The sequence below is a fragment of the Oryctolagus cuniculus genome, chromosome X, assembly GCF_051225735.1.
Source record: "Oryctolagus cuniculus isolate XC-2025 breed Fujian yellow rabbit chromosome X, ASM5122573v1, whole genome shotgun sequence".
Lineage (NCBI taxonomy): Eukaryota > Metazoa > Chordata > Mammalia > Lagomorpha > Leporidae > Oryctolagus > Oryctolagus cuniculus.
Genome location: NC_142888.1, coordinates 8,100,166 through 8,107,791, shown reverse-complemented (window position 1 = coordinate 8,107,791; position 7,626 = coordinate 8,100,166).

Sequence of the window (7,626 nt, the reverse complement as noted above, 5' to 3'; positions counted from 1 at the left end):
CTCCTTGCCAGCTGATTAAGTACACGACGCTGCTAACTGTATCATATTCAAAACCTCATGACTTCTAACATGTTCCTCAGAAGAAGCAGATGTCATCTTGACAGGATTTCTTTGTTTTCTCAATAGATGCTACAAGAGTTGCCCATGCTCTCAAGAGCAGGCAGTTTATCAAGAGATCAAGATTATTTACTATGTTTTGCTAATACATTTTATGCAGTCATACTGATTTCAATCAAAAATGTCTTCTAATTGTTTTTGCCTCTCATCTGATGGCAACATTATTTTAGAACAATTTTATCAGTCCAGAAGTTATCTTGAGTATAAAATGTAAAGAGACTCCACAAAGTGCTTCTACCTATAATTGTCAAAAACGTCCTAATTCAGATTCCTCAGAAACGTGAATATAACCCTACCATTCGACCCAGCCATCCCATTCCTTGGAATTTACCCAAAGGAAATTAAATTGGCAAACAAAAAAGCAGTCTGCACATTAATGTTTATTGCAGCTCAATTCACAATAGCTAAGACCTGGAACCAACCCAAATGCCCATCAACAGTAGACTGGATAAAGAAATTATTGGACATGTACTCTATAGAATACTATACAGCAGTCAAAAACAACGAAACACAGTCATTTGCAACAAGATGGAGGAATTTGGAAAACATCATGCTGAGTGAATTAAGCCAGTCCCAAAGGGACAAATATCATATGTTCTCCCTGATCGGCGACAACTAACTGAGCACCAAAGGGGAAACTTGTTGAAGTGAAATGGACACTATGAGAAACAGTGACTTGACCAGCTCTTGTCCTGACTGTTGATGTACAATGTAATACTTTATCCATTTTAGTATTTTTTTGTTCTAGTACTATTGGTTGAACTCTGTAATTAACACACAATTATTCTTAGGTGTTTAAATTTTAACTGAAAAATGATCCCTGTTAGGAATCTGGAAAGCATTATGCTGAGTGAAATAAGCCAGTCCCAAAGGGACAAATACCATATGTTCTCCCTGATTGGTGACAACTAACTGAGAACCAAAAAGGAAACCTGTTAAAGTGAAATGAACACTATGAGAAACGGTGACTTGATCAGCCTTCACCCTGACAGTTGATGAGCAACTTAATATGTTATCCCTCTTAGTATTTTTTTTGTTTTTTCTACTTAATACTTTTGGTTGAATACTGTAATCAATACACAATTCTTCTTAAGTGCTGAAACTTAACTGAAAAGTGATCGCTGTTAAATATAAGAGTGGGAATAAGAGAGGGAAGAGATGTGCAATTCGGGACATGCTCAAGCTGACTTACCTCAAACGGTAGAGTTAGAAACATACCAGGGGATTCGAATTCAATCCCATCGAGGTGGCATGTACCAATGCCATCTCACTAGTCCCAGTGATCAATTTCTGTTCACAATTGATCATAATGAAGGACTAAGAACCAAAGGGACCACATAAACAAGACTAGTGTCTGCAAATACTAGCAGATAGAATAAAAAAGGGAAAGAACGATCCAACATGGGAAGTGAGATACACAACAGACCCATAGAATGGCAAATGTCCTAAACAGCACTCTGGCCTCAGAATCAGCCCTTAAGGCACGCAGATCTGGCTGAAAAGCCCATGAGGGTATTACAGGCATGGAAAGCCAAAACACTCTGGCAAAACAACAACAACAACAACAACAACAACAACAAACACCTAAATGAAAGATCTCCGCGAGTGAGATCCCAGTGGAAAGAACAGGTCATCAAAGAAGGAGGTACCTTTCTCTGAAGGGAGGAGAGAACTTCCACTTTGACTACGACCTTGTCTAAATATGATCAGAGTCGGTGAACTCAAAAGTCTTCCATAGCCTTGGCAACTCATGACAAGAGCCTAGGGTGATTACTGAGGCCATAAACATGAGTGTCAATTTGTTAAGTCAACAACAGGAGTCACTGTGCACTTACTCCTCATGTAGAATCTCTGTCCTTAATGTGCTGTACATTGTGATTTAATGCTATAACTAGTACTCAAACAGTATTTTTCACTTTGTGTTTCTATGTGGGTGCAAACTATTGAAATCTTTACTTAATATATGCTAAACTGATCTTCTATATATAAAGAGAATAGATAATGAATCTTGATGTGAATGGAAGGGGAGAGGGAGTGGGAAAGGGAAGGGTTGAGGGTGGGAGGGAATTTATGGGGGGGGAGCCATTGTAATCCATAAGCTGTACTTTGGAAATTTATATTCATTAAATAAAAGTTAAAAAAAAGAAAATCATAAAAAAATAAATAAGATCGGAGTTGGCGAATTCAAGAGGCTTCCAAAGCCTTGGCAGCTCATGACAATAGCCTTATTTATTACTGACATCACAAATAAGAATGTCAATTGTTAAATCAACAACAGGAATCACTGTGCACTTACTCCCCATGTAGGATCTCTGTCCTTAAATGTTGCACTATGTGAATTAACAGTATAACTAGTAATCAAACAGCACTTTATACTTTGTGTTTCTGTGTGGGTGCAAACTGTTGAAATCTTTACTTAGTATATACCAAGTTGATCTTCTGTATATAAAGATAATTGAAAATGAATCTTGATGAAGAATGGGATGGGAGAGGGAGTGGTAGATGGATGGTTGCGGGTGGAAGTGAGGTAAGAGGGGGAAAAAGCTGCTATAATCCAAAAGTTGTACTTTGGGCATTTATATTTATTAAATAAAAGCAAAAAAATAAATATAAAAAAGTCCTAATTCTGACAGCTTTGCCTAGAAATCGAAAATAATGTTGACCTTGCCCTTCTCTTTAATATAATTTTTCTGTTTAAACAGGAAGACATCAGATGCCAGAGTCTGCAGAATAATATAAGACAACCAGCTACCTAATCTGTTTAAGCAGTCAAGTGCTATGTTCAGATGTTATTAACATGATCATTTCTGAATTGCCCCATCCTCCCATGCCTACCAACCAAAGTCTTGCTTCCTTGTTGAGCTCCCCCAACTAAATCACTGAACATAGTAAGGACACTGGGATACAGACATCAAAGTCTCAAGGTAAAGTTTGAGTCAAGTGCATTGATGAATCCATTAGAACTGAGTTTCCAGACTTCCAGATACTGAAGACCTGGGACTCCCTGCTTTGCTATAAAATCCATTGCTGCATTTATGCCAGGTTAATCCTCCCACAAGCTACCTCTAACCAAAAACAGTATAGCATGAGTACTAAGTAAGGTGATCCCATTCCCAGGGGACACAGAATATTTCTGATGGCCAAGGGTGGCTGCAGAGTATCCTGATAGCTTGCCAAGCCTTCCATTGACTACACATTGGTCTACAATGCTTCTACCCAACCCCTTGTCCTCTCCCTCACTGGCCAGACTTGCACTGGGGTCTGATAGCTCTCCTAGCCTTTCCCAGCTCTTTCCCCACTTTCTGACACACATATTACTAAGGGTATATTACCCTAAGTAAAAGCTATGCAGACTAATCCTATCTTGACATAGCCTTCTAGGGCCATCAGACAGCACAACCTATCTTTAGAGCAAGCTGCCTAGAGAAGAATAGTGTCTACTATCTTAAGAAAACCTACTCTTAAGCAAACCCAATTAATTTTCTGACTGGCTTAATATTACTATATCCATTCATACATATTATAATTATTTTCTATAACCAATTATAATCCACCTCTAGGTTACTACTGTAATAATGAAAGGAGATACACATGTTTACCCAATTTACTTATGTTTAAATATGACCGAGGACTCCCTAGCATGATTACATGCCTCATTCACTTCAAGCTATCTGTGGTTTGGACTGTTTCTCAGAGGACAGGGGTCCTTTACTCAGTGGGACAAACAGGATAAGGGCATTACAAGGGCTGGTGACATTCAATAATGCCGCAGCCCAATGTCAGAACTTTGCAATCTCATTTCCAGATAACAAACTGCTAACGCCTTGACATGATATATGACTTTTATAAGAACCACAGTCTTTCATAACTGGCCCCAATTCAACTTTTTAATCTCCCCATACTTTTGTCACTTTACAATACTATCCTCCAGGCACTTCCTCCTTACTGCCCAATCCCAAATGAATTTAAATGGCATTTGAAGAATAACAGCTCTTACCCATAATGATCAGAATAGGGACAAGATGCATGTTGGAAGAGAGAGGACAACAATGATTGGCTAAGCAGAAGGAGAAGAGGATAATTAGCTTCTGAACATGATCCCTACATCTATGAACTTTCACCTAATCCTTTTAATTCAGCAGCTGATCATGTTAACATAGCGATTTTCGCCGGCGCCGCGGCTCACTAGGCTAATCCTCCGCCTAGCGGCGCCGGCACACCGGGTTCTAGTCCCGGTTGGGGCGCCGGATTCTGTCCAGATTGCCCCTCTTCCAGGCCAGATCACTGCTGTGGCCAGGGAGTGCAGTGGAGGATGGCCCAGGTGCTTGGGCCCTGCACCCCATGGGAGACCAGGAGAAGCACCTGGCTCCTGGCTCCTGCCATCGGATCAGTGCGGTGCGCCGGCCGCAGCGCGCAGGCCGGTGGCCATTGGAGGGTGAACCAACGGCAAAGGAAGACCTTTCTCTCTGTCTCTCTCTCTCTCATTGTCCACTCTGCCTGTCAAAAAAAAAAAAAAACATAGCGATTTTCCCATAAAAATTTTCCACAGCTATCTGTTTTCACATCGACAAGCATCAGTTTTCCAAATTATTTTTAAGTTAGCGACTCACAGAGCAGAATTTTTATCATAGTCTGAAGTCCTCATTGTGGCCTGGGGCCAAGCCCTGGGAAAACCTACCTGGGATGCCACCTCCCATGTAAATTCACATCCCACTGGTTATTGGCTCTTCCTCATTTCTTTGCACTAGATTTTCTACTTGACCTATGACTCTTTGTCCTCGGTGCCTAGAACATGTGCCACTATGGCATCATTTTAAGCAAATGATCCAAGTCCAGGGTATGAAACAGAGATTAGAGCACAAGGCTATGGCACTGCTCCTGGATTGTTTTCCAGCACAATCTACTTTCTCCTAGTAATTTGTGAATGAGGATTCACAACCAAATGTGGGCTGGGCAGTATCCGAGAATAAAAACAGTTTTTAGTGTAGCATTTTCTCACCAGATCCTTTATCCAAGAAACACATTTTCCCAGAATGTGATCCATTGGAAAGTAGTTCCGTAAGTCCTTAGGAGGTGCTATATAAAAGGAACATTATTTCTCTGATCAAGTAAGCCTGGGAAATAATGGTTTAATCCAAGTTAGACAACTTTCTTCACCTAGACTTCTCAGAGCCTTTACTATACTAAACGAAATTATGAACCACTAAGAAGTAGACATAGCATAAAACCGTTCTCAAACCTGTTTGGCCATGGAAACCTATCAATTATCAATATCATCATCATTTCAGGGAAGATCTATTGATGTCACTGAAAGCCCAGTGCTTAGAGGACCATTCTGTGGGAAACACTAACCAAAGTCTCTCAGTCACAGATTCCATATGGGAGTACAAATGATGGAAGACAGTTTCTGAAAAGCCAGGTTCCTCCCTTACCCTGCATGACCCATGCAGTCCTCCTTCCACATGAGAAATTGATACCCCTCTGGCTTCCCACACTTCTGGCAATTCAGTTTGGCTACAGTGACCTTGAGTAGGTTACAAACCCATCTCAGACATGGTTCCTTCGTTTATGACAACTGGCCATGAAGATCTATCTTCCCACTCTAGTTCCCAAAGCTGTAAGAATTAATGGAGCTGTTCCCGAGGAGTGATGTGAATTCCTCAGAGAAAGTCTCTATGTAAATACAAGGTCTTGTCATCTTAAATGCTGTGGATTTATGCCCTGAAGTATACAGTGACAACCATGCAGAGAGAGTGCCTCCATTATTTTTCAAAGCCAAAGAAGCCTGATCAACACATTAGCCTTTCAGCCATTGTCATTTATAAATAGCATCCTCCCAAACTCTGCCTTTTCACATGAAATTCATATTTCTTCCTCTGTGAATGGATAAAATGCAACAGCAATATACTCATGAAAGCCAAAACTCTTTAGTATTTCACTATTAATATTTCTAAGAGCTAGAAAATATAAAGGACTTGCAATGCAGGATGCATATATATTGCAATATTTACTTAGATAATCAAGAGAAGGGCCTCCATGGAAAAGAGGAATCAGGTTCTTCATTATTTATGTCAAGTGGCCTGTGAATCCTAATTCATAAGTGTTTAATCACATGAACAGAAAATGGAACCAAGATTTCAAATTAACTTGGCATAGATATATTAATTATATCAAGGAATAAAAGAATGTTTTTGTGGTATGAATGTGTGGCATTTGAAGCACTGGGTTTAAAAGGACTCAGACAATTTTCCTGCAGACCAGTTTTTAAATTTGATCATTAATTTCTAAGTAATACTTATAGAGTACACAATGATGTTTTGATATATGTTTATAATATGGAATGGTTAAATCAGGCTAATTAACAAATACTGTACCTCACATACTTAGTCCATTTGTGGTAAATGTAAAAGCTTTTTGTTAATATATATTTCAAAATTATTACTTAATATTCACCATTCTGTACATCACTAAAGGTGCACAATTTTAGACAGTTTTTAATGTATATGTTTAGAAGTTGAACTATAGAAAACTAGTACAGCAAATAGGCAATCAGAAGCATGAACAAGATTTTTTTCTGAAAAGCAGCAGCTAAAGAGCTAGAAAACACGATGCTGACTAAGGTAAATGTGGCCAGTGTCACGTTGCTTGTGGGAGATCATGAGCTGAGTGGATGAGGAATACTGCACTCAAATAAAGAAGCCACTTTCATTCACATTACCATATTTCAGGGACTCTTGTGCTTTGTACCTAATTTATTCTTCTGTCTTACCTGCCCCAGGGGATTCTTCGTTAGAGCTGAGTTCTTTCTTCTATATAAATGTAGCCTTCCCACCTTGAGCTCTGCTGTCTCTATTACTGAAATCTTTCCTCTCTGTACAAAAGGCTTCCTATCCCCTTCCCTATAATTTCCCTTTTGCTCCCACTATACCTCAAGAAAAGTTCTTCAATTATTTAGAGTATAAAATGACAACATAAAGACAAAAAAATATCTCTCATTGTCCCTTCAGTCTTTCCTCAAGACATTCAGCCAGTTTGGACTCCAGAGTGATGCTGAGATGACTCTGCCTGGTCATTTCAGCATGAATCTCAAACTGTTAATCTCAATTCAGAATTCCAAATTGCCCCTTAGGAATGAATGGCAGCTTAACACAGTCATTTTATCTCCTCTGAGTCTCTGAAATATCCACATTAAGTAGTCCCATAGCCTGCAAGAATTTGTGAGATGATACAGATGGAGATGAGTGATGCTTAGGGAATTGTTAATTTTATAAAACTATCTTGCTGCCATCCAGTAATCCAAAGTACTGTTTTACATGGCAAAAAGTAAATCCTATGTTGTTATTTCACTGAGAAATTTATAGAGAAGGTGGCCATGTGTTGCTCTAAAAATTGCACCTTGTCCTATTAATTAATTTTGTTTTAATTCTAGTATTCATGGCACAAAGACACAGAGATCTTTCAAAACTTGTAACAGAAGAAGTTCCATAACCCCTATAAAAGCCACTGGCA